We start from the raw sequence: 9,043 nt of genomic DNA on the forward strand, positions 1-9,043 counted from the left end.
AAAAAAACCAACAAAAAAGCACCAAAAAAACTCCCTAGTGGATTTTCAAATTTAGCATCTTTTCCAACACTGACATGATAATACATTCTTTTTTCAAAACAGTTCCACTGGCTTCCTGAAAGAGCTTCTCTGAAAGGCAGTGGCTATCACAATACTGCTTTGCATGCCAGAAACCTAGAGACAAAACGCCAACTAAAGCCAGCTTTCAAACACCACTTCTGAGGAATCTATCCTGTTGCAAAGTTGTTATACTTTCCCTGTCTACAGTAAAATTTTGGACCACCTTCCCTCTGTCAGAGAAATTTTTCTTTGGATATAAAAATGCTAGGGGAAAAATGTACCACTGCAATCATTAACAAGTCTTGCGCCATCAATGTATATGCACCAACAGAAACATCACAAACAAGAATTTCTTCCTGTGTATCTTTCGACTCTTCATCATCATTCTTTTTCTTTCTCTTGCCTCTGTTTTCCACCCAATTGCATCAATTTAAGATCTGCAATAATTTTCTGAATATTTTTAGGATCCTTTTTGGACTCTGATTTCTGTAAGAGGTTCATGGGACCACTAAATACTTTCACTCCCCCTATCTAAAGTCCAGGCTTTTGCATTTCAATGATTTCTTAAATCATTGGTCCCAAAGTGGTGGGAAAATGGTAGGTTTTCATAGACAGAAATTTACCTTGGTTTGAGGTCTTTCTTTGTTCATTTCTTTAACCCATTTCAAGATTGGTAGGCCAAGGAGGAAGAGTTTCAAGCATTAGAATGGAGTTTGAACCTGTAAATTCACACCAAGCCTCTGGGACAGAGATTGCAAAAACTTAAGCAAATAGTTTCATTCTTTTCTGCCTTAATATCACACTTCTAAAAATAGGATTCCTCCCAGCACTTTTATCTAGTTGATTTGTCTGTAAACTTTGAGACATGGGCTGCCACCTTTGGTGAAAGCACTAAGCAGAAACTAGAGCGAATTTGAGTTTAGCCCAAGTTTTCAGGGGGAAAATCAAAAACAAACAAACAACAACAAAAAAAAACCCCCCACAACCCCAAAAACTGCTTCAGTATTTTAAGTAAAACATAAATTAAGCTTGTAGGCAACTCCACAAACTGTTAGTTGGATATTATTAATCGAAAGTTCAACTTTTTCCTATCTTCTTCACTACATAAAAATAGATTTAATGACCCATGAGTTTTTAAGCTCAGCAATGACTCTTTTGCATTTTATTAGCCCCTTTGAAAGATGCCATAGTAAGCATACAGTCACAAACTTCCCCCCTGCTTGTGGGTAGCTGTATTGTTCTCAGCCTTCTCATGAATTTCCATCTTGCCCCTCACATCATATTTAACCGTATACCACCCTAGAAATTTCAGTAGCAGCTATAGATCCTCACATAGATCAGATCCATTTTGTTACTGTTCATTATTAAATGTTTGCCACAATGTGTAAATGCATGATTAGCTTTACGGACCTAATTTAGGAGCATGGGTCTCTCAAGTGTCCATGGGAAGAGAACAATACCTCCAACTGCAACTTTGACACCTGAATTAGGTGGTAAATTCTAAATCTAGGGATCCTAAGCACTCTTGAAGATACTACCTCAAACTGTGAGCATTTGATCCTAGATTAGGTGCTTGAGGCAGCACAAAATATCTTTTGTATCCCAGATAAGTCTATACTATGGTTGAGAAGAATAATAATGGAAAATGATAACTGTATAATCCAGAGAAAGCCTTCCTCTCTGTAGCTGTGTGTGAAAGATTTCTAACTTCCATAAAATCATTGACCACTTCATCAGAAAGTCAAAAGAAGGACTTTAATGTAGTTTAAAAAAAAAAAAAAAATTACACTGTCTATTGGGAAAAATCCTAGAGAAAATAAAGTTACTTTCTTCCAAAATACTTTATATAGAAGAAATATGGAAGCTATAACAAATGTAGAAAAGTGTTCTTTCAGTTTTATCCGAGAAACAGAAATAAAAGCATGCACTTTTGAAGATTTTCATAAAAGCTGTTGCAATCTTCTTGCAGTACTTTTTTCAATAATCACATCACTTTAAGCAACTTAGTCTCATACTATTTGTCTTTGGTTTACTTTTTTTGTTTAAGTTACTTTGACAAGTAAAACAGCAGCTAGATAAATAGACCTTCATTTGTTATAGACCTATACAGCTGTTCATGAGATGTGGAAAAACAGAAAAAAGTGTCAGCATACATCCACTTGAAAAAAAAAAAAAAAAAAGCATTGAATTTTTATCATTGAGACTTTTCCCAGGGACTCAGGAGAGACTCAAACCAACCATATTTCTCATCTCATTTCTGCCTAGAATACCCACCTTCTTAACACAGCTCACTCATTTCTGTTATCACCATCAAGCACAAGAAAAAAGGTGACAGTTTTCTTTTAAGGTTGTTGAACTATTTATTGTTCATTAACAGAAAATTTGGTCTTGTTATTTGAAGATCATAACAGAGATTAATCTGAGAGAGTATGTCATATGGCTGCAAAGTTAGAAACAAGGATTCATGTAATATGGAATATAACAAGTAATCATATAGGCCTATAATTCAAAAATGCTATAGAACTTGTAACATGTATTCTAAGGCACTGCATGCAGCACAGTGACAGATTATGATAATGTATAACTAGAAGCATAGAAGTAATCTCATTCTGAAGACAAAAAATGTGTTATTTGAGTTTTTACGGTATGTTCCCAATATGTCTATTAAATAAACTTAATGATGTGACTTGTTAAACAACATTATACTTGACTGCTATAGAATGCTCTTTTACAGTACTGCCCTTAAATTCATTGGTGTGCTATTGATCTAAATTAGCTGTTCACTCCTTCATGTGAGCAACTGCAGTGACATTATAACCTTCAGTTCTAAGAGTTTTTTCTATGACATTTCAATTTGTTACAAGATTTCCCAGTTGCTGAAAAGTTTATGATTTCAGAGTACAGTTTCATTGGGTATTATTTCATTACCTCACTCATGCTGCAAAATTCTAGGATGGTATTCAAACAGAAAAAAATATGCAGCCTACTAAAGCAGTATTTGGTCTCTCCCAGCCCAGAGCTATTTGGTCACCCATTGTATGAATTGCTGCCCAGTAACAACAGCAATGGATGAGATGCAGCCTGAAATGTGTTTCCTTTTTCTCATCTTTGTCGTGCTGAGAGAAAGAAGTAGCTTATTCCCTGTGCCATCTGTACACACACAGGAGCAGGAGAGAAACACATGAAATGCAAAAGAGCATGCAGTACTTCCCAGTTGCTTTTGATGGTCGTATGGGGATCAGGAGATCATTCTCACAACCTGATGATGCCTTCAATGCCTGATTTCATCAGGTCAGCACTCCAGCTGCAAAAACAAGCACTACAGTAAACACGTAGAATATGAACACACAGCAGGTCATCCATGCAGACACTAAAACCCATAGACACAACTGTGAACCTCCCTGGGAAAAATTACATTGCTTGTCTGTTTTCAGCAAAAGTTTAGAAGAGCATCCTTTATCTACATTTACCATCTATTGTTTTCTACAAGAGGCTGACATAACAGCAGGCATAATTTTTCCCATGCAATCAAAATATATTCATTTTAACCCCATATTTGGACCTGCTTTAAGAATGCATTTAATTGATAATATATTGTTCATAGCGATGCTAAAAATATAGGACAGTTTCCTTGTTATTAAAAATGTTTTTAAAATCACTATGGCTCCAGAAGAACTTTAATAAAATAATAGTGAAGATTTTGTATGGATAATGATGTTGAAAATTTTGATTTATTTAACTAGAACTATTTTAATTTACATCATATCATATCCCAAGCGTATTTTTGAATAAATATAACCCAATGGTCAAAAACGCCATCATAAATAGCAAATGAGAGCGCTAGGAACTGTTTACACTAAAGTTCAGTACTTTGTCCCAGTCAAAGATTTACAAATCTCAGATCACACAAAAAACTTTCTCCAAATGTGGGATAAGGCTGTTGCTCTGGGGAAAGAAGACTTACCATGACATAATATTGAACAGCATTTAATAAGTGGAAATCTTTTTTTTTTTTCAGAGACTTCATGATGTTGGTGAATGTTTATAGAGTAATAAGTCTGCAATATACAGGTATGCCAGCAACACTGAGCTGTGTTTTTTGACTGCTCAACGCAGAGGTAAATATTGTACAAAATAGTACAGAGCTTGAACTAATTATTTTATGAGACTTTACTTAGTCTCAAGGCACTCACCAGCTTGGTGTTATAATAATAATAAATATTTTAAAATAATATTTTAAAATAATTTTAAATACTAAGCACAGTAATTTCATTTGTCTCTCATAATAATTACAGTACATAATAAAAAATAAGGGAAAATGTAGGTGATTCTTATCTTATGCTGATGATAACCTCTTCACTTCCAGCAGTCATCTGTTTGAAACATCATGAGCTACAGTTTGCATCCAGACAAGCCAGTTTAAATCCTTTAAATGGATCTTTCTTTCACATTTTTTTCTATTGAAATTTTAAATCTGTTTATATATCTTTATAACTTATTTCCACACTTCATTAACAACTTTTTGAAAAAATTATTCACTTTGGTTTGTTTTGTATCTCCTGCAGAGTAATTTCACTGGATGTTTCATACCTTTTGTAATGTGAAAAAGAGTGTACAATAATTTCCCATTCACTCTGACTGTACCATTTGCAATTACATGGACATCTATCAAAATCACCTGTGGCCATCCCTTCTTTACAGTGAGAAGACTTAGACTATTTTCCTTTCTCTGCAGAGTAACTATCTGATTATCTTTGGTCATTCCCATTTCCTTCTCTGTACTGTCCACAGTTCTGTTAAACACTTTTTAAGATGGAATTTCTTGCAGTCATGATCATTTTAAAATGTCTGCAAACTGTGGGCTAGTTGTGTGGTGCCACAATGTTTTGTCCTCTATTCCTGTTCCGCTGTCTAATATTATTTACCTTTTTCACTACTGCTAGGCACCAAGATGAACGTTTCAGATTGCTGTTCACAGTGACTTCAAATATTAACTCAGGAATGAGGCACCACTAATTTCAAGCCTGTTATTGTGTCTACAGTCAAGGCTGTCTTGCAATCTGCATTGATTCATATTTATTGACATTAAATATTAGCTGGCACTTTATTACTCACTTGCTCGTTGACAACCTTCTGCAACTCTTTCCTACCTTGAGTGGTTTTCTAATGTCAAAGCCTTGTCATTTTGCTGTTCACTCCATTTCTAGATGTTTTCTGAAGACCAGTATCGAAAAGTATTGTAGCCTGCAGAGTCAATCAAGGAACACCCCTGACAGTGTAGATTTATTTTGAAAACTTACCACTGTTTTCCTTATTTTACTCCGTAATTAATCATCATTTTTCTGCAAATCCAATGGTCTGTCAGCCAGCTGCCCTCATCTGTATTTGTTGGTGTGACTTTTATCACTTCACCAGGATCACAAGATGTGACTCATCACAATTATTTCCCAGTTGACTAACTAACTCTATTCTTTCTTATGGTTTCTGCCAATATGAGTGATATTGAAGTAAGACATAATGGCCTGCAGATCCCCTGGTACCTTTTGGACCCCTTTTTGAAAACTCGTTCTCATTTGCTTACTTACTCTCTCCTGGATTCAAGCAACAGGTTTTACATTACATAGTTGGTAGCAATTCACTCTAGACTTTTTGGGTGAAACTTTTTGCCCTGACAATTCATTACTCATATATTTTGCTTTAAAATCTTTTCCAATGATGTGCCTATTTAAGACTAATAAACACAAATATAAAGAAATCCTTTAGATTTTACCACTGTTGCCTTGAGTGCTCATTTTTATATGCCAGCCACCTATCAGCCCTATGGAATCAAGTACAGACTTCCAGTTTCTGATGTGTTTGAAACCAGTTTTATTACTCATTTTTACACTTAAAACAATTTAGTCTTCAGAAATCTTCATTACCCACCTGATTAGATATGATTTAAAATTTAACTTACCATTATTTATATTCTTTCTATTGTCTTTGGACAAAATTTTCAATTTTTGAAAGAACATTTTTCACTTTACTGCTACAACAATGACACTATACAGCAACTATATCAGAACATGATTGTACCACAAACATCCCCCTCCAAGATTAGATTAAAACATAAGTGGGGTATTTTCCAAATAATATAAGCAATCTCCAAATGTTTGTGGGGTTATCTTCCCCAGTAAATTTCTAAATTTCAAATTGAAATCTCTGCCTTTGGTCCAAAAGCAAACATTCAAACACCAATTGAAGCTGTACTTTAACAAAAACCAGACACAAACTCAAGCATTTCCAAGTTTAAAATATTTTATCCATAAACACACTTATAGTCAGAATTTATATGTACAAAGCAAACAAATGTGAGAAATAAATTCTTTTTGTTCAGATCTTGAAAAACCCTTTGGTCACACCATAGGGAACCTTATTGCTACTATTTATCCAGCAGAAGCAGGTGGCAGGCAATCAAAATGTCAGCTAGTGTGGAAGAATAGTAATAAGGTGTAGTTTTTATCTTGACACCTTCTAGAAGCGTAACATCTAATGTCATTTTGTACTGCTCTGGGACAGTAATTACACAGAAAACACATAATAAACACATGATAATGACATAAGGCAACAAGAAATGTGCCCTTCACTAATGCAATCCAAGGCGTATAGCACTGCAGTAGGCACACATAATAGGAATTATCAAAAAATAAAAGTGTCAGGACTTAAAGCATAGTGAAATGTATTGATGTGTTTCATACATGTTGTAGTATTAACACAGGCTTGTTATTTATACAAAGTTCCCAGTAGACAGTGAGGTAGTGTGCGGATTAAAAAAACCAGCTTATGTTCTGCTGTGCCATTTGACCACATATCTTCCACTAATTTCATTTGTGAATATGCTGGGTGATAAACATACTCTTAATATCCAATGCTTTGACAAAAAGCAACATTCAGATATATATACATAAGAGTTAATATGCAGAAGTGATCAAAAGTAATATATTATTTATGTTATTTATTAGATTTATAACAACTCGAAACAGGGAAGCTGAACTGACTTGCAGACACTTTATGGAACTGTATTTGGAATCATGGAATTCATTATTCTCCACCTAAGTCGATGACCCAATTCCAAGTGATTTCCATGATGAAATAAAAAAAGACTCTTAGATGTGAGAAATAGCAAAGTCTTGAAAAACTGAAACATGAACAATTTCACATATGAAATTAATTTCATAGCCAAATAATAGGAAAAAAACCCAAACCTTACCATTTTGCAGTCTGTATTCTGGAGTTATGGTCTACATATTCCTCAGGGAATACATTTCAGAACCAGACAGCAGTTTTCTACTCGAAATACATTCCATGTCATGGATTTACCTAGTAAACATCATTGGCACTCAGTCTACATGAGGTAAATCCACTAGTGCTCAAGTTAATGACAGATATATGAAAGAACACCTCTGTTTCATCATTTGCATAGATCCAGGTCAGCTAGAAACTGGCTTTTTGATTCAGTGTCTCAATTTGTCCTAACCTCCATGCAGCCCACAGAGAGAAGAAAGCATCTCCAGATGGCACTTTTCGTTGTAAAAAGCAGGATCCTTCCTCCTGTCTACTGAAAAAGGTTTGGGCAGGCCTGCTCTTAACTTGGGAGCATTAGTGAAGAATTTCAAGTCAGGTGGGATGAATTCAGCATTTCATTTGCAGTTACTATCGGGCACTGACTCCTTTCTTCTGTAAGAATACAGCTAAAGCTGTCCTGAAACACAGAAGTAACTGAATAAATCCTTGTTCAAAGGATTTTTTATGTCAGATCTGATTGGCATCTTTCTTTCACAGGAATTGGACACTTACAGCCAAAACCCAGCACAATTATAGCTTATACTGTGGTTTCCACAAAGTAAATCTCACCCCATGCAATTTGTTTAGGTATTGCTTTTCATGAGGCTTGGAACATGGTTTTAAAAACTGCTTGTTAACAGCATGAATCGAGAAATACACAAGTTTCTCTCTCTTGTTCCTAGTGCTTTCCTTTATGTTTCTCCTTAACATAGTGCAATATTAGAGAGTTATTGTTATAAGTGTCTAATTCTAGTTCTTTTTAAACAATGACTAGGAACACTATACTTCTGAGAGTCCCTCTGTACATTTCTGTGTGGAAATATTTGAAAAAGCTCTATCAAAGAAAATAACGCTTTCAAAACTGGTCTCCCAATAGTAGCAAAACACGCTTTAGGAAGCAAACTATGAAGAATATACTCAGTCAAGAATAATTTCAAACCAAAGCATGGTCTCCATTTTCAGTCTAACTTTGGTAAGGAAAATATTGTTTTAACTGTCACATCCAATGACTAAAACTCTAAAATAAGAAGAAGCCAGAGATTGGTCTAATGATGTAGAAAGGAGAGAAGACAATAGAAGAAACCTTGATATTAACATGAGTAAGAGACTTACTTGACTGTAGGTTCCTTAGCAGTCCTAAAGTTTTAAGAATAACAATGGTAAGTACAATCATCTGTGACAAGAATGAGAGTTTTGCTACAGCAGTTTTATGACAAAACAAATCATGAAAGCACCAGCAAAGCTTTTTTTCAAAAAAAACCCAAAACATAATACACTTCAGCAAACACTTATCAGTCAAAAATAAAGGAAAACAAGACACTTTGCAAGTAGAAAGCTTTCATTAGGCAACCCCTTCAAAATTCAGATTGATTCAATGTGCACGAGCAAAATGAATGGAGGGGAGCCATCAGATGAGACAGGAGCCAAAGGTTCAATTCTGGAAGGAGTTTTGCACCTTCAAAAGACATACTGGGCCAACCATCCTTGTATTGAGTTCCGTGGGGTGGCTGGATGCTTAATTTATTAGATAAAATGGAAAAAGTCTTATTAATAGCATGATACCTGGGTGGACATATATCTGTGTTTTCTTCCTAAAGTTAGTCTAGCCTATAAACCAGGTCTGGTTAGTCAGACCTGTTGGCAAGAAAGAAGAAAAATT

The 9,043-nt window shown here is 35.0% G+C and overlaps 1 long non-coding RNA gene across 1 annotated transcript; it reads right to left on the minus strand.

Annotated features, from left to right (window-relative positions):
* Positions 1–2,776: 2,776 nt before the first annotated feature.
* LOC142599573 (uncharacterized) lies at positions 2,777–8,522 on the minus strand. Its single transcript, XR_012833146.1, has 3 exons — positions 8,497–8,522; positions 7,310–7,801; positions 2,777–3,364 (listed from the first exon to the last, which is right to left on the minus strand). It is a non-coding gene; the product is annotated as an uncharacterized LOC142599573 (long non-coding RNA).
* Between the last annotated feature and the right edge of the window lie 521 nt (positions 8,523–9,043).

This window comes from Balearica regulorum, chromosome Z (assembly GCF_011004875.1).
Source record: "Balearica regulorum gibbericeps isolate bBalReg1 chromosome Z, bBalReg1.pri, whole genome shotgun sequence".
NCBI lineage: Eukaryota > Metazoa > Chordata > Aves > Gruiformes > Gruidae > Balearica > Balearica regulorum.